General features: G+C 37.7%; 1 long non-coding RNA gene across 1 annotated transcript in view; it reads left to right on the forward strand.

The window, feature by feature from the left end:
- LOC131813920 (uncharacterized) overlaps window positions 1–14690 on the forward strand; it is a 52829-nt gene extending 38139 nt beyond the window's left edge. The window contains exon 3 of the long non-coding RNA XR_009347039.1: window positions 14555–14690. This is a non-coding gene — a long non-coding RNA (uncharacterized LOC131813920). The remainder of the gene's footprint in view (window positions 1–14554) is intronic.
- The last annotated feature ends 4864 nt before the right edge of the window (window positions 14691–19554 follow it).

Genomic DNA, 19554 nt, shown 5'->3' on the forward strand with positions numbered 1-19554 from the left:
GTGGTAAGCTTTTAATAAAAGACATTTTCATTAATTACAATAGTCCTGGGTGACTAAAAACCTGGTAAGCCTTTTGAGTTTTAACTCTACAGATGCCTTGAACACACACACTGTGATCTGGAGTATTTGAAGTTGGTATGTCCCATGGTCTGACGGTGCCTCTCATATTCCCCACTTGGCTGCATGGGAAGCACTGGACAGAGTACTTTCCACACACCTTCTGTTCTTTATGAGTTTCCCATGGGACATGTACCTTCCTAGCTCCATTTGACTCCATGGGCAAACCTTTTCTCCAAAGTGCTACAGCCGGGAAGGAGCAGAGATGGAATTTGAATCCAGCCTTCACATCTTGACCATTATATTTCACTTCCGGCCGGAAAGAGAACTAAGATGGCTCAGTCACTGGAATCCCGGTTTTGGATGCAGCCGTTTAGATTCCAATTCCTGATAGCTAAGCGAGCTCAACTGTTCTGAACCCTTCTGAGCCTCAGTTCCTTCATGTATAAAACGGTGATAAGATGACTAATCCTGTAGGGCTTTTTTCAAGAAACAAATGAAGTAACAAAGAGAGTATGGCATGGATGTTCAATGGTCTAGTGTAGAGCAAGACTCATCTCCTAGAGTATAAAGCACTTGAAGCCGGAATGGGTTGAGGTATTGCTGTCGTCTTGCATCAGGGGAAACGAGAAATGGGTTTACTTGGTATAATGAGGCTACTTCAGGAAAAGGTGATCTGCTTGAAAGATAGTAGGGCAGGCAGTATATTTCCACAAAACCTACCTCTTAAATTACAGAAGAAGACAAAGAGAATATTCTAAATATGACAATCATCAATGACCAATTAATTATCTTCTTCAAGGGTAAACCCGCTTCTTCTATGATGTGAAACTGTTAATTACTTCTAGCTCAGCAGTTAGAATAATGTGGTCATGAAACTAAGCACGGGCTAGATCCTGAAGGCATAAGATGAGGATTAAAAGAACTCAGGTTAGGGTAAGTGAAAACTTGGATAAATTTGTAAAATACTGCCCAAAGACCCTGCATTTTCTACTTGCTCAGCCTTTTGATGCCATTAAATGTATCATTTTGACAACAGACATAAAAGGGTACGTTGAGTAGGTGAAAATTTCACTTCCTTGCAAGGAATTTTACTGGTTTGATTTCAAATATGTAGGGAAGGCTTATTCATGTAGTATTTAAAATTACAAATGTGACTAAAGTAGTAAATGAAAAGAAAAAAAAGTCACAATTCTTTAAATGTCATTTCATTCAGAAGCACACATTGTCTGTTTCTCCTCAGCAAGTGAGGAAATGAAAAATGTCATGTACACGCAAGGTTGACAAATTGATTTTTCTTTGTGAGTACACATCTTGGCGTTAAGAATCAGAAAAAAATATATTTGTACTTCGTAGGTTTAAATGCTGAGTTTATACCATTTGGCCCACTTAAAAATTGCTAAGAAGAGCATAGAGGTAAAACATCAATATTTCTGTGATGTTTTGATATTTACTGGTGATGCTTTCTTAAGTATCACCTGTTCCACTGAAGCTGAATTCAGAAGGTACATCATAATTTTCAGGTATTATTATTTATTTTCAGTGTTTCCAGATAGAAAACATAAAATGTTTAAAATACTTCAAAAATGACTTGATATGTAATTTTTTTGCTCTTTCAAGAATGGCTTGCTATGTAATTTTTGTTCTTCTTCCCTCAGAATTCCTCGATCCACATGTGATTTTTGCTCTCAACTCTGCTCCTGTGAAAGTCCAACAGCCCTCAGAATAAATACAAAATAAATAATTTTTCCCCTGAGGCCACCCGGACATTGATTTCCCAAAAGAACAAAAAATTGCTTTTAAACAAAGGATAAACATGGAGTTTGGGGAAGTCTGATTAAACTTCTTTGAAAGTTTTAAGCCAAGGCAAAAGGGGACAAGTGAGATTGTAATGGAATTCATCTTGCCAGCAGCATCATACAGCATTTGCTCTCCTGAACACTAACTTCAGCTGTGATTTATTAGGGGACCAAGTTCATGTCATTGCGCCTGATCTTCAGAGACCTGGCTTCAAATCCCAATTTTACTCACAATTGAAAATGAGGCTGGTGGTCAGGTCCTAGCCCTTCTTGACATGATTGTCAGCCTGCACTCAGGAGAATGGCTGTCTGGAAAAACAGGGAGTGTTAACGTGCAGGTCAGGGACTCAGGCGCCCATCAGTGGACTTTTTAATCTGCATTGAGACTGGGAGGGGCTTGGGGCTACTGACCCTCTCAGTGGGATACTTATTAAACTGCCTGACAAAGGAGCATAATACAATCTTAATTCCTCCTAGGAAGCTTTTTCTTTTTCTTTTCTTTTTTTCTTTTTCTTTCTTTTTTTTTTTTGGTCACAGCTGAAGAAAGTGACCAATTATTAAAATTTTGAAAAAGAAAGAGCTCTGGGACTTGGCATGTCTGTGTAAAATCTTAAAGGCAGCCAATTTTGCTTCCTGGCATTTACTTGCCCTGTGCAGCTTATAAATAGTTTCCATGTGGCTGCTGCTTTGGTAGAGACCCCTGAGAACAGGATGGAGAAATTAGTTTTGTAGAAGTCTGTCAGTACAGGTGTAATGTGTATGCCTAAGTGTAATTTTTATTTTTATTTTTTAATTAATTGCCTAGAGATGAAGGTTTTATAGTTTTATAGTTGGAGATAACACAAAGCCAATCAATGCAGTTGCATTTAAGAGAGGGCCATATAAAAGGATATGACCAGGCAATCAGAGAAAGACGATTATCCTATGGTTTCACTCATATGTGGAATTTAAGAAACAAAACAGAGGAGCATAGGGGAAGGGAGGGAAAAATAAAATAAGATGAAATCAGAGAGGGAGACAAACCATAAGAGACTCCTAACTATAGGAAACAATCTGAGGGTCACTGGAGGGGAGGTGGATGGGGGAATGAGGTAAGCGGGTGATGGGCATTAAGGAGGGCACGGGACGTGATGAGCACTGGGTGTTCTATGAAAGGGTTGGATCACTGAGCTCTCCCTCTGAAACTAATGATACACTCTACGTTAATTAAGTGAATTTAAATAAAATAAGTTTTTAAAAAAGGATATGACTAGAGTTTAATGCTAATTTGCTATCAGATCTTGGGATCTCTATTCCCTTAATACGGGACTGCCTCTTCTGGTTGAATTTAGAGAAGGGGGGAGATGATGAGCCCCACCATAGCAAGAGTCTCTTCGGAAAATGTATCCCATTCATTATGCTGTAATTGGGGGAAAAGGGACCACGGAGCTATTATATTTGAATATAAACTGAGGGGAACTTTTTTGATAGAGCAGGAGGCTACTTGAGACAGATGGTTCATTTCCCTCATAGAAAGGTCATCTCATCCATAGAAAAAGCAGATGTTATCTGGAACAAATTATGGCTCAGCTACCCTATCTTGATAGACATTAAGTGGAGGTCATGATACTGACTTTTATTTAATATAGCCCTTTCAAAGCACTTTCTAAGGGCCAAGCACCGTCCTAAAGACTATACATACATCGATTTATTGACTTCTCATAACAACCCTATGAAGTAGGGAGTGTTTTTTATTATTCCCATTTCCCAGATGAAGAAACTTACAGAGAGAGATTGAGCCTAAGGTCAAATATCTAGGAAACAGAAGAGCCAGGATTTAAACCCAGGCAGTCTAGCTCTGGAGTCTTGTTCATTCTAAGCTGCTTGGTGGTGATGTACCCCCTAACTAGCTTTTCCCAGTAAACCAACCACAGACTGCCTACCCCATACTGGTTACATGTGAACTTTCTCCAGGGCTGCAGGAGTCACCCTAACTAAAGGTTTTAACCTTTGCTGAATTTGACAAGTGGTACTGGAATAACTCATCTTATACACGACCATGACTTCAAACTTGTTAATCAAGCTCTCAGAGCTGTGTTAAACTGCCTGAGCATCTACAATACCCAAAGCCTCCATCAGAATGGACTTTGAAGAACAATGAACTTTTGGAGAGATTTCCCCTCCAACTGGTCAGGAAAAGCTACCCCTGTTATACCGATAAACCTGTATTACAAGTACCCTTATCCCTATTTATCTTTCTCATAATATGTAAGTTGTGGGAGACAGGGTTCATGCCTTATTTATCTTCTTCTAGGCTCTGCCTAGCAAAGGCACTCTGGGTGCAGTGGGCACCCAGAGTGGTTTGTCGACAGCTTCAGACCAGCTTCACTTTGCTGCGTGGTCTCTGTGCACTTTCAGGCTGTGCCAACGATCAAAGACTGTCTCCTCTCCACCTCAAGGGATAGAGCTTATGACTGATTTTACAAAGTTAGGAAATAACTTTAACTTGTGGCATTCCTTGTCAAACAAAATTTAATGATTACTAGGAATGGGGCAAATAGAAATGAAATAGAAATGGGGCAAATGGAATTTGTATTTGGAGAAATACCCCAAAAGCTATTAAATACCAATTTCACAGAAGTTAACTAGAGGGAGTTTTAATTGCCTCTGGATCCCTTTTGCCAAGTCTAAGGAGCCTTAGAAAAATTAAAATAGAACCAAGTAAGATATTATTGTGAAAGTAGAAGAAGTCATTTAGGAGGAGAAAAGCTTCCCTTGCATCTGTGCTATTTGTGATTTGTGATATCTAAATTATAGGACATGGCATAGTAACAAACCTCCCTTGACCTAATGTCCAACATTTCCCAAATAATCTAAGTATTCTAACCTCTTAGCCCTCAACCGACGTGCCTACTCACTCTAATCATCTCTGCTCCCTGCAGTCTTCCAAGCCCTGTCTCCTTTACTGTCATCTGAGGTAATTTTCAATTTTTATGTGGTTGCCTGTCTCCCTCCTACATGACTCCCCATGGGCGCATGTAAGTGTGCGCACGTGCACACACACGAAGGGGAGATTTTATCTTCTTTTAGCTTTTTCTCTCCTCTCTGCAGTTTCATAGTAAAGATCAGAAGAGAGCAGGGCTGTTTTGTGGATGTGTGTGTGGGGGATAATTGAGGGTTAAAATTGGCTACTCCTCACCTTCTAGATGTGTGGCATTTTCTTATCTGCTTGTAGATGGTTACGGTTTACTCAGCTAGTAAGGAGTTACTTTCAAAAGTCCAGAGGATTTTCCAACAGGAGTGGGTTGGACTATTTGCTGAAGCAGTGGAGATTACAAGCAACCCAGCGAGGGCGTTCATTGTGCTGACCTCTAAGTGGGGATGCACATGTTAGCTATGGCCTTGCTCTAAGGTTTCTAAAGCTAAGCTATTTCTGTATCTGGTGGGTGCATCACTGTTTAAAAAATAAGTTAAAAATTTTGAGAATAACCACATCCTTGACAAGATGTATCCTTTTCTAAGGAGAAATGCTGCAGCTGTTTAACAAAGAATTACAACCCTCCACAGCTGTCTGGGCAGGAAATGAAGAAAATGAGCCCGGCTATCTCAAAATGGGTGTTTGGGGATGGAGGAGGGTATAAGTGTTGCCATAGACTATTCTAGAATTGGGGCTCTGGGCCTGCCGGATTAATTTTATCTCATATTGGAGGATCCTTGGCTCTCAGATTTCAAGTAGCATTAAAAAATTTGAACCATCTAAAATTAAACAGAACGGTTACATAGATTCCAGACAAAGAATTAAAGTGAAAAATATATTTTTCTTTCAGCAACAACCAGGTTTCTCTTCTTCATCTTCTCAACCAGAGAATAAATTACATTAAAAAATTAATATCTGCATTATCTTACAGTCAAATGTGATGAAACTCTGGCTACAGGAATATCATGTAATAATCATCATCCCAGAAGACAACTGTTCATCTTTTTGCAAAGAATGTGGTCAGGGAAAAGCTGTCTATTGAATGGCCGTTTTGTGTGTCCCCCATGAGGCTTTACAAAGGTGCATTTCCCAAGCACAGCTAAGGTCAGATCACTCCTCTCCCCTAGAAACCTTCAGTGGCTCCCATTGTTTTTAGCGGTCTTTCTCAAAACATAATGCATCTATGAATCACCTAGTGATCAGGTAAAAATGCAGATTGTGATGCTATTGGCCTAGGGTGGGGTCTGGGCCTTTGCATGCCTAACAGCTTTCCAGGTGTTCCTGAGGCTGCTTTTCTTTGACCACAGTCTGAGTAGTGTGGGTCTACAGGATGGGTTTGACAAGGGTTGCAGTGCCCACTTACTTAGCTTCCAACCTTCTTCCCAGGCCAACTGTCCTGTGTTCTCTGGACTCTCCAGAGCCACTCTACTCTCTGGCCTCCTAAGGCTATTATTGTTTTTCTGGATACATGCGCACCTTCTTCTATGCTTTTGAGATGTTAGTACCTATCAATTTCTTACTTGCCTTTATTAATCCAAAGAGCCCACACTTTCAGACTTTCCCTGACATTTTTTCCCTGTCCTGCTCTCCTCTTGCATTTTGGCTGAAAATTGATTTCATGACCTACTTATCTGCCAGACTCTTAGTGTATGGGGTGTGTACCTGTGTCTCCGAATGAACTATGAACCCGCAGTGGACAGCAATCTCATCCTATACATTTCTGCCTCTTCGGCAGCATTTTGCACAATTCCTGCATAGAACAGGTGTCAATAAAAGTTTGCTGGCATGGGATAGAATTCACAGATTATATAAAATCACTTCTCTGGGTGGCTTTCTCTTGAACAGCTGAACCTCACTGGCGTTCAGATAAACCTCCTCAGTGTTCTTTCCTGAAAGGATATGTCTTACTCCTTGGTAGTTAGGGATCACTCATGGGTGTTTTTTTAAAAAGGTTTTGATTTAGAGGATCTATGAATGTAACTATGTGGGCTAAGCTTCTTAAAGGGGCAACCCAGCTGAGACTCACAAAAGAAAGCTGAGGCTGCTTCCTTTGCCGACCATACAAGCTGGTTTTTTTTTTTTTTTATTGTTGCTAATGAGAGGCACTGGTGTTGACTGTCTAACAGAAAGTATCTTAATCCTTTCTCATTAGACTTCTAAAATTAGCCTTATTTTGCCCTGCCTGAAAAATCATGAGATGTGCCACTTTTCCAGTTCTAGTTGGGATGACTGGAGATTTGAAGATCCAGGCCTATGGTCTGGAAGGACATTCCTAGCTGGGCGTATTAACGTGGAAGCTGAGTGGAACGTGGAACCAGGAGTGAACTGGGCTCTAATTTTTGTACGTCGTGTGTCAACTTTGTTATCTTGAACACATTATTTAGCCAATTTGAGCCTCAGTTTTCTCATCTTATACTGGGGTATATCATACCCATCTAAAGAACTGATATCGAATGGAAGAACATGAGTCAATTGTTATGAATGTAGATGTGCAAAAAATTAGGGTGGGTGCTATTATAATTAGCTTTCTGACATATTATCAGTGCTTAAAGTCTTTCATCCATGCTTACTGAACATATCTCAAGTATTGGAAGTTTGGGATAAGACAGGGGCTCCTGACCTACACGTTTAAGTTCTTCTCTTTATAGATCCGTGGACACTGTGTTGCTCCCTATCATTGACCCTTTCTCATGGCAGAAGCAATATGTCATTGGTGACTTGATTACATTCCAAGTCCATTGAAATTGGGACTTTTTAATCTCTTCTGGATCGTGGATTCATTTCAAAATCTCATGAAAGCTGTTAACCTTCTGCTAAGAAAAAAATGCATGTATTCATGCAATTTTGCTTTTGTCTTCTGGGGGTTGATGAGTTCTGGGATGAAAATGACTGGTTCCTAGATCTGCTTATAAACTTCTGGTTCCTCATGAGGCGAAAAGCCAAGAATAACAAAACAAAACAAAGTTGAATTGGCACAAAAGAAGACCAGGAAGTTTAGGGGAAAATCACCCAATCATTCCCCAATTCATTTACCCTGCTTAGGAAAATCTAGAAAAATATGGATTCTTGAAGTGGGGAAGGGGGTGATCTGATAACCTTTTTTTTTTTTTTTTTTTACTATAGCTTATATTGAGAATTGCTATCAAAAATATCTGGGTTTCTGATATAAAACGGTTTATGATGGGGGCCTCAGTGGCTCAGTTAAGCATCTGCCTTTGGCTCAAGTCATGATCCCAGGGTCCTGGGATCGAGCCCCCTGCTGGGCTTCCTGATCAGTGGAGAGCCTGCCTCTCCTTCTCCCTCTGCACCCTCCCACTCATGTGCATGTGCACACATACACACACACACATTCTCTCTCTCTCTCTCACTATCTCAAATAAATCAAATCTTTTTTAAGACAAAGGTTTATGATATAAAATGATGATCTCAATAAGGTTTGTAATGAAAGTGAATAACAACTCAAGTTAGATGTCTTCTGTTTAAGACGTGGAAGGGAAGTTACCCAAGCAACAAGGTATACTGTTCACCATTTATCTTGGTCCAGGTGGTAGATCTGTGTGCAGGCTGACTTGCATTAATAAACATTAACACAGTGGATGTGGAAACATGTCCAGGCTTTGCTCATCAGTTCCCATTTTCATACTTCCTGAGTAGGTTGGGAAATGTGGAAGGACAGCATGAATTCAATTTAACAGTCCAGTAGGTGCCAAAGAAATGATCACATCTCTGAAACTAAGTGTTTCAAACAAGATTTTTCAGATGGTAAAGAAAAGACAAATCCCTTGTTTAGTAGACAGCAAACACATTATACATTAATCATCCACCAGACATTAAGTATAATCAAAGGTTCCGTTTTAGTTCAAATACAACTTATGTTCCCTAATTAATTACTTACAGGACTATGTATTTTGCATTTTTAAGTAAATTTTCTGCTTCCCAGATGTCTTCTTACAGGGACATTGTGACCCTTCATAGAGAGGTTGGTTCTCTTATCACAGTGTTTTCAAGGCCTCTTGGGGTGTGAAAAAATAGAGTTTAAGTACCACCTGCCATGTTGGATCCAGTAAGGAATTTGTGAAGTTGGAATGCAGTTCCTACACTTAAGTAGGTTATATTCTTGGCAAAGAGGCTGTGAGCTGAGATGATGTAATTCAAACTTGATTTTTTTCCAGAGAAACATTATTATAATGGAGTTATCTTCCTGATCAAGTGTCAAGTCTTAGTGGATTTACAGAAACGAAGCTATCATACTAGTAAGGAACCTCAAAGAAAATCTGGCTCAGTCCTCTTTCTTGAGTCAGAAAATTGTTATTCTCACTCTTCAGATGAGACAAAGTAAAGTTTATTTAGAAGCTCAGAGTTCTGCTAATATGCCAACTAGGGGTGGAGCTTTGGAGGGTGATGGGAGGATCTGGAATAGTCCTGTCCAATAGAACTTTCTGCAGTCACCAAAGGTGATCTATATCTGCACTGCTCAATTCAGTAGTCACTGAATTGAGTCAATTCAGTAGCCACTGAATGTGGCTGCTGCGTCCATGAAACATAGCTAGTGTGACCATGGAAAGTGAATTTTCAATTTTATATAATTTTAATTAATTTAAATATAAATATAAGTAGCATGTGTGGATATCGCAGGTAAAATAAACAGAATTTCAGGACTTTTGAAAGGCAAGGGCTAGGTAACAAAATAGAAAGTATAGCTAAGAGAATAAAACCTGAGGAGATAACTACCTCTCTGACTGAATTGGTTGTTTTATAATGAAGTTTAAGGATCATCAATCTGCTGGTCAATACCAAGGAATTTTAGTAGTTTATAGCATGATAAAGTCTGAGAGCCATTTAACAAATTTTATAGTACAGGGAAGAAAAGATACATGATGAATCCTCCGGGCATGGCCAAGTACCAAGTCAACAATTTTAAACTTAGGACAAGAAACAAATGCTATATCTCATTTTAGAGTTAGGAGTACCTTAAAGAAAAATTTCCTAAGGATAATGGAGGAAGTTACCATGAAAAATTGTGGAATATATTTTGTTTTTTGTTTTTGCTTTTTTAAAAAAAGATTTTATTTATTCATTTGTCAGAGATCACAAGTAGGCAGAGAGGCAGGCAGAGAAAGAGGGGAAAGCAGGCTCCCTGCTGAGCAGAGAGCCTGATGTGGGGCTCGATCCCAGAACCCTGAGATTATGACCTGAGCCGAAGGCAGAGGTTTAAGTCACTGAGCCACCCAGGCACCCCTGTGGAATATATTTTGAAAAACAAAATAAAAAACAGTTTCGACTGTGTACAGCCATAAGTCTAGAAGCAAAAATTATGGTTCTTATCAATCTTTCTACTAATTTGATTTCACTTCCAATTTAATATATCTACTTAAAAAAATAGTAAAAAGCATGACACCAGTCTCCTTACAAATTTATAAGTGTACATCGCAATATTGGTAACTATAAATATTGGTCACTAGAATGTTTTCATCTTACGTGATAAACTTTATACCCATTCAACAGCGACTCTCCATTTAACTCTCCTCCTAGCCCCTGGTAATCACCATTCTACTTTCTGCTTTGATGAGTTTGACTACTTACATATAAACGGAATCATGCAGTATTTATCCTTTTGGAACTTGCTTATTTTAATTGGCATAATGTCCTCAAGGTTCATCCATGTTGTAGTATATGAACATATTTCCTTACTTTTTAAAGCCTGAATAATGTTCCATTGTATGTATAAATCACATTATTCATTCATTAGTCAGTGAGTATAAGGTTGCTTCCATGTCTTAGCTATTGCAAAGTGTTGTAATAAACATGGGGTTACATATATCTCTTGGAGATTCTGATTGCAATTTTTAGATAAATACTCAGAAGTGGGATCACTGCATCATATAGTCATTCTGTTTTTAATTTTTTAAAGAACCTCCTTACTATCCTCCATAGTGGCTGAGCCGTTTACACTCCCACTAATAATGTTAGGGTTCCAATCTCTCCAAATCCTCACCAACACTGTTATTTTCTATTTATTTATTTTTATATGGCCATTCTAATAGGTATAAGGTCATAGTTCACTGTGGGTTTGATTTACATTTCTCTTATGATTAGCGAGCTTCTTTTCATTTATCTGTTGGCCATCTGTAGCTCTTCTTTGGGGAAATCTCTATTTCAATCTTTTGTCCATTTTTAAGTTAGGTTATTTGTTTTTTACTATTGAATTGTGGGCATTTTCTGAATATTTTGGATACTAAATTCTTATGATATATACACTTTGTAATTATTTTCTCCCGTTCCATAAGTTGCCTTTTTACTCTACCAGTTGTTTTCCTCACTGTATACAGAGATTTTTCATTTGAGATAGTCCTATTTATTTATTTTTGCTTATGTTGCCTATGCTTTTGATGTTATATCCAATAAATCATTGCCAAGATCAATGTCACAGAGTTTTTTCCCCTAAGCTTTCTTCTTTGAGTTTCACAGTTTCAGGCCTTGCAGTTAAGTCTTTAATCAATTTTTTAATTGATTTGTGTGTACAGAAAAAGGGTTCAGTTTCATTCTTTTGCGTGTGGATACACAATTTTCTCAACATCTCTTGTTTTATTGACAAGATTATGCATTCTCTTTTTAAACTTATTTTTATTTAAATTCAAATTATGCCTTCTCAATTGTGAATTCTTGGCACTCTTATTAAAGATCAGTTAAGGTATGGGTAGGGGTTTTTTTCTGGGCTTTTTATTCTGTTCCATTGGTCTATATATCTGCCTTTACGTTATTGTCATAGTGTTTTAATTTTACTGTAGCTTTGCAGTATGTTTAGAAATGAGGAAGTGTGAGACGTTTAACTTTGTTCTTTCTCAGGATTGTTTTAGCCATTTGGTGGCCTTTGTGGTTCCATGCGAATTTTTGGATTTTTATTTTTTCCATTTCTGAAAAAAAAATACCATTGGGGTTTGGATAGAGATTGCATTGAATCTGTAAACCATACTGGGTAGTATGGACATTTTAACAACTTTAAGTCTTTCAATCTACAAATATGGAATATCTTCACATTTATTTTATGTCTTATGTAATTTCTTTCACAATGTTTCACAGATAGATTGTAGTGTACAGGTCTTTCACCTGATTGGTTAAGTTTAATCCTAAGTATTTCTTCCTTTGATGCTAGTGCAAATGGAATTGTCTTCTTAATTTCCTTTTGGATTGTTCACTGTTAGTGTATAAAATACAACTGATATTTGTTAATTTTGTAGCTTACAACTTTGCTGAATTCATTTATTAGTTCTACCTTTCTGTATGTGGAATCTTTAGGGTTTTTTGCTTTGTTTTGTCTTTGCATATAAGATCATATCATCTGCAAACAGAGATAATTTTACTCCTTTCTGATTTGGATGACATTGTTTTCTTGCCTCTTTGCTCTGGCTAGAACTTTGAGTACTTTAAAAGTGAATAAAAGCAATGAGAGTGGGCATCCTTTTCTTATTTTTCATCTCAGAGGAAAACTTTCAGTTTTTCACTGTTGAGGAGGATGTTAGCTATGTACTCTTCATACATACCTTTTATTATGTTGAGGTATGTTCCCTCTATTCTTGTTTATTGAATGTTTTTATGATAAAAGGGTGCTCAACATTTTGATAGTTGCTTTTCTGCATCTATTAACATATAAATTTCTATTCTTTGATTTTATGTGATTTTTATTCTTTGTTCTCTTAATATGATGTATCACATTAATTGATTTTTCATATGTTGAACTATATTTACATCCCAGGGATAAATCCTACTTCATCATGGTGCATGAATTTTTTTTTAAGTTGTGTTGAATTTGGTTGAATTGATATATATCAATCCTCAACAAAATACTAACAAACCAAATATATATATATATATATATATATATATACAGTCTCCTATATTCATCAGGGATATTGACCTGTAGTTTTCTTAATAGTGTCTTTTTCTGGCTTTGGTATTAGGGTAGTGCTGGCCTTATAAAATGAGTTCTTAATTTTTTAGAAGAGTTTGAGAAGAACTGGTATTAATTATTTAACTGTTTGGTAAAAATTTACCAGTGAAGTAATCTGGTCTTGGGCTTTTCTTTATTGGAAGGGTTTGATTACTAATTCAATCTCCTTACTAGTTATGGGTCTGTTTAGATTTTCTATTTCTGCCTGAGTCAGTCTTACTAAGTGGTATGTTTCTAGGAATTTATCCATTTTTTCAAAGTTTTCCAGTTTGTTGGTTTATAAGTGTTTATAATTGTCCCATGATCCTCTTTATTTCTGTGGTGTTAGTTATTACTATCTTCTGTTTAATATCTTTTTTATTTGTTTGAGTCTTTTCTCTTTTTCTCAGTCTAGCTAAAGTTTTATCAATTTTGTTGATCTTCTTTTAAAAAAACAATAACTTAGTTTTGTTGACTTCTTAAATTATATTTCTGTTCTCTATTTCTGCTGTAATCTTTAGTATTATCTTCCTTCTGCTAACTTTGGGTTTAGTTTGTACTTCTTTTTTTAATTCTTTGAGTTGTAAAGTTGGGTTTCACTTGGGTTCTTTTTTTGTTTTAAACGTAGGCCTTGTCACTATACACTTCTCTTTTAGTACTGCTTTCTCTGCATTCCATACATGTGGGTATGCTATATTTTTGTTTTCATTTTTCTCAAGATTTGTTCTAACTTCCCTTTTGATTTCTTCTTTATCTTATTGGTTGTGCAATAGTGTGTTGTTTAATTTCCACATATTGCAAATTTTTCAGTTTTCCTTGTTATTAATTTTTAGTTTCATTGCACAGTGGCTAGAAAAGATGCTTGGTATGATTTCAGCCGCCTTAAATTTGTTAAGAGTTATTTTGTGTGTTGTGACCTAAAATGTAACCTATCCTGGAAATGTTCCATGTGTGCTTAAAAAATGTATATTCTGTTGCTGTTGAGTGAAATGTCCTTTATATGTCTATGAGGTCCACTTAGCCTTTAGTGTTGTCCAAGTTGTCTGCTTCCTTTTTGATCTTCTATTTGATAGTCTATCCGTTATTGAAAGTGGAGTATTGACATTTCCTACTATTATTGTGTTGCTCTTTATTTCTCTCTTCAATTCTGTCAATGTTTGCTTTATGTATCTAGTTATATATACCTCTGATGTTGGGTGTATATATAATTGTTATATTCTTGTGAACTGACCTTTTTATTATATATAATAATACATAATGTCTTATCTTTGTCTCTTTTGACAGTTTTTGTCAAAAATAAAACAGAGGGGCACCTGGGTGGCTCAGTGGGTTAAAGCCTCTGCCTTTAGCTCAGGCCATGATTCCAGGGTCCTGGGATCAAGCCCTGATGTTCTGCTCAGCAGGGAGCCTGCTTCCTTCTCTCTCTGTCTGCCTCTCTGCCTACTTGTGATCTCTGTCTGTCAAATAAATAAATTAAATCTTAAAAAATAAAAAAACAAACAAACCAGAAAATTCTTTTTTTTTTCCTGATGTAAGTATGTATGGCTATTCTTGCTCTCTTTTGGTTACCATTCAAATAGAACACGTTTCTCCACCCTTTCGTTATCAGCTTGTGTGTGTCCTTAAATCTAGAATGAGTCCTAGTTGACACCACATAATTAGATCTTTTCTTAAAAAATTCATTCAGTCATTCTGTGTCTTTTGATTATGGAATTCAATCCATTTATATTTAAAGTAATTGTTGATATAGAAGGACTTATTGTTGACATTTTGTTCATTGTTTTTAGGATTTTTTTGTTCCTTATCTTTGTTTAGGTTATTACAACAGAAGATCACAGACTGGGTGGCTTATAAACAATTGGAATTTATTTCTCACAGTTTTTTAAGCAGCTGCCTCATAAACTCCCCTGAGGGGGCTGACAAGTCTGAAATCTGCTGGGAAGGCTGGTATACTGGAAACTCAGGTAAGAATTGATTTTGCCATTTTGTGTCCAATATTAGGGTAGTAGATTTTGCCATTTTGTGTCCAATAGTAGGATAGGTTGGAAGGCTGGACACTCAAGCAGGTTATCTATGTTGCAATCTTGAGGCAAAATTACTTTTTGCCTCTGGAACTGCAGTTTTTCTTTTAAGGCCTTCAACTGAATGAATAAGACCCACTCACATTGTTGAGGATAATCTTTACTTAAAGGCAACTGATTGTTAAGTTAATCACATCTAAAAAATATCTTCACAGTATCACCTAGTTTTAACCAAACAGCTGGACACCATAGCCTAGCCACATAGACACATAAAATTGACCATCACAATGCTCTACATTACATAAATTGAGTAACCTAAGGTCACAGAAATTCAAAGATAATCAGGGTAGAAAAGGACATGAAAGATCATTTGGTTAAGGTCTTCATTTCACAAATGAGGAAACTAAGGAACAATAAGGTAGAGGCAATATGAGGCAATGTGAATGAGTAAATAGAGGACTTTGAAGACCGAAATATATAAATATGAAACTCAGGTTCATCCTTTATCAGTTGTGTATCTTTTGACAAGATATTAACCTCTCTCTGCCTCAGTTTCAACATCTGTAAGATGGGAATTATCTACCATTCTTAACAGTAACATTTTTAAGAACAGTCTGTAGTAGAGAGTAATTACTCAATAATTGGAAATTAATTATCACTATTGACAACATCATGGGGACCTAAAATCTAGCTTTTAACTTACTTAAGAACTCAGCTAGGAAGTGAGAAAGAGTATCAACATCCAGGTCTTTTGTTCCTTATCACAATGGTGCTTTCAGTAATAATGTGAAATTACCTTAACTGTGATAGTTTACCCAACCACCTGCATATACTTTCAAATCCATATATTCCTTATTTATTCATGACTTATCCATGTTCCTTATTTATCCATATTGAATTTATTATTCCTTACTTATTCATACTGAATAAGTATCCATTCCTTACTTATCCATACTGAAATAAAATCAGGCAATGTTCTGTCAGTTGCAGATTCATATCAGGGTTGGGAGATTCAAGAAGATATTCCAAGGCAGAGTTTGAAAAGTATGTTGAGGACTGTTCTGGTGGGGAGGTCTGGGTTCACATTGGATGGATTTCTGAGATGTTGATCCAGGACTGTTTATTTTGTGGCTCTCATTTTCTCATCATGAATGTACTTTTGTAAGCATGGGCCTTAGAGATCATGGTACTGTCCTCTCTCTTAGAATCAGAATGTCTGCTTTTGCTACCTTGAACTATTGGCTCATCAACTTAGGAGCTTCCCTGTGCTTGTGGATGTTATGTAAAGAAAACCCATGTTGGCAGAGGTGGACCTAGCTCTTTCTTGTGGAGAGTTCTCCATTTTTGATCCTTTACCATCTTGTTGCTTTACAATGTCAAGAGCCTAAAAGCTTTGGTTTGAATGGTGGCCAAACGCCTAGACATTCAGGACCGAGTTTGATCCTTAATCCACAAAATCAAAGATTCCTCTCTCAGCCACAGGTCCTGCTTGTTGCCTTTTAAAATTGGATTACTACTGTCACTAGAGCACTGCCTTTTTCTTCTATCAGTCATTCTGAAAGCTTGACTATAGGTGTGCCAATAAAGTAATGAGACAGCCCCCACTCCCCACAAACAGCAGAAAAAGTGCCAACTGAATTTGTCTTTGAAAGTCATTTTTCTTCAAACATTTTTGAAACTGTTTAGAACTGTTTTTAAAATGTCTTGTAGTGACAGTTCTAACAAAAGAAAAAAAATTAGTGTTGTTATGTTGTAGTCATAGGACATTCTTTTAGGCTCTGCTGTATTTTTTCCCTTTCATTTTTTTCCTCTCTTTCTTCCATTTCTTCTTGGAGGATGGGAAGTGGAAGAAAGAATGGGAGTCAAGGTTAAAGAATCAAAGAGAAGCTGGGGGTCCTGGATGGGGAGCATTTCAGAAGGACTACAGAGGGTAATGCTTTTCAAACGTTAACGTACGTTGAACACTCTCGGGATTGTGTCAAAATTCAAATTCTGATTCAGTAGGTTAGAGTGCAGATTGAGGGTCTACATTTCTAACATGTTTCTGGGTGATGTCATTTTTACTGGACCATGCTCAGTATTCTGAGTAAAGGGCACAGGAGAGAGGGAAGCCAAAGTATAAGAACCACTCTCAAGGAGACATCTTACATGCTCACTCAGGTACTCCTCACAACAGCACCCGTTGCCCCCTGCTGTAAAGTTACTTTTCCCTCATTACAAATAAGGTTGTAGACTTAGAGAGGTTAGGTCATGAACCAAGCTGGATACAAAGGTGGTTTTTGGTGACATCGAGGATCCCAGTTGGCCTCTCAGTGCTGCTTCTCATTGTTAATATGTGTGCTGCCCTTCTTGCTATGGGTGTTCCATCACCAGCAGAGCACCTACATTCTGCTCCACAGAGATTTCTCACAGCCTTTTCCACCCTTACTTGCCCAGCGGCTTTGGTTTGGTTGTAGCTCCTTTTCCTGCCCCCAGTCTCTTTTTCTCTTCCCAACACCTTATACACTACTGCCAGAGTGACTTTTTTTTAAATTTCTCATTTTTAAAAAAGATGTATTTGTTCTGGGGGAAGGGGCAGGGGAGAGAAAAAGAAAATCCCAAGCAGACTCAGTGCTGAGTATGGAGACTGAGGTGGGGTTCAATCTTATGACCCTGAGATCAGGACCTGAGCTTAAACCAAGAATTAGACCCTTAACCTGTGCTACCCAAGCACCCCCAGAATAATTTTTAATGTGCAACTCTCATCAAGTTCTCCCCTGTTTGGAAAACTTCAGCATATCTGACATGCTCTTTGGCTTGACCCTCAAGGCTGGTCTATGATATCCCCGCTTTCCAGGTCTCTCCTGGCATATCTGCTGGATTGCAACCAAATGGGCTACTCCTTTTTGCTTGAATAGACCCTGAGTTTTCCTGCCTCCCGACTTTTGCTTATTTGATCTTTTTTCTGCAATCCTCAATCCTCCATCTCAGCATGTTAGTTAGGATCATTTCCATGCCTTGTCTGTTTCCCTCAGCCAGATACCAGTGCTCCATTCTTGGAAATTTGCAGAGTCCTTTCCTGACAGGATGTCTCTTATTCCATCTCAGGTAGTATCAACCCCATTCTAAAGCAGGATGTGCAGCAGTCGTCATGAACATTGTCATCATTTAGTACTTGTGTAATCCCTTCTCCTTCTGGGTATCAGGGGCCCAGAGAGCACAGCAAGCACTAAACCATATTTCGTGAATGAAGTTGTATGTGTAAGACTGGGAACTATGAAAGAGATTAGATGGTGAGTACATTGTAAGTTAAGTACTCTCAGAATATTAGCTCTTTGGTTTTTGTGTGTTTGCTTTTTTTGAGTCTTTAATGAGCTAACTAAGTAGCAGAATAAAACCTACATATTTAAGCAGTATGTAATGTGTCCAGAGTTTATTCTCATCATCATCTGTAACATACAATAAAGAAATCCCCTGTTCCCAGAACATCAGGGGAATTCTCTGAATGCGAAGCTATAGAACACCTAGAACAGTGCCTGGCATGTAGGAGAGGCTCACAAAATGTTGCTTTCCATCATTTTGCTCTCTAAGTTAATTGCATAGGACTGCTGAGGGGATTTCTTTGATCTAGAAAGCTTGCACAGCAGTGAGAAGGAAGCATTTGGTTTTTTGCTTTTTTTTTTTTTTTTTCCCTTAACTGCCAGGTGTAGAAATATCTTGTGAAATAGAAAGTGGGAAGCCTCATCTCCCTGGAAACTGTTTGATATTCTTAGACAAATCAGAAGAGCAATGAGTAGCCACTGGTAATAATAATAACTCACTAGGCACCATGGTCCTTTGTCTTGGCAGAATGTTTTGGAATGACTGCCAGTCTTTGTAGTTCTTCCATAAAGCAATCTTCCTGCTATGATTCAGTTTAAGGGAAGACTACCACTTGTTCACCTATGGTGGAGGCTGAAGAAGAAAGATGAAATGCAGTACAGATGCCAACTTAGTAAGAAAATTATTTAAATCACCAGCCCTCTGCATTACTAGAACTGACCTTCATATCACTAGCACTGGTATCAAGAGAGAAAAGATTGTTTCCTTTGTGGATTTATAACAGTGACCCTTAAATTAAAATGTGCATAAGACTCACCTGGGAAGCTTGTTAAAAATGGAAATCTTTGAGAAATTCTGATTCAGTAGTTATAGAGCAGAACTTAAGGATCTAATATAAGTGGTTCTTGGACTATTTTACAGTTTTCATACACAGTTGGGGAAATTGAGGGTCAGATTATTAACCAGGAAAATAAAAATGGAAATGCCAAGTGATATTCCGAAGTCCACATGGATAGAAATATAGAGGAGCCAGGATTCCACCCGGAGTTTTTTTTATGCCAATCTACAGTTATTTCCTTTCACTATTGCCTCCAATTACCTATGGATGTGTGTCTCAAAACTAAGGTACATACACATCAGCTGGAAAACTTGTCAAAATGTGGATTCAGATACAAAGGTTTGAGGAGGGGCCAGAGTTCTGTATTTCTAAGAGACTCCTGGGTGCTGCTGCTGCTGCTGCTGTTCTGTGCACCTCACTTTGAGTTGCCAAAATGTAGGCCATCACTGTGCCTGGACTGAAACATTTAAGTAAATCAGAGATGGCCATGAGCTAAAATAAAATGGCCCTTTCTGACTCTGTAGCCTCTATTGTAGATAACACAGGACTGAGAAAATAGAAGGCTAGTAGATAAATAAGAATACAATTTAGTTGCTGAAAGGCCCCGGGGAATCAGGTGGTGGCCCTGAGTAAAGCTTACCTTTTTTCCCTCTTTG

Source organism: Mustela lutreola, chromosome 13, assembly GCF_030435805.1.
Source record: "Mustela lutreola isolate mMusLut2 chromosome 13, mMusLut2.pri, whole genome shotgun sequence".
Lineage (NCBI taxonomy): Eukaryota > Metazoa > Chordata > Mammalia > Carnivora > Mustelidae > Mustela > Mustela lutreola.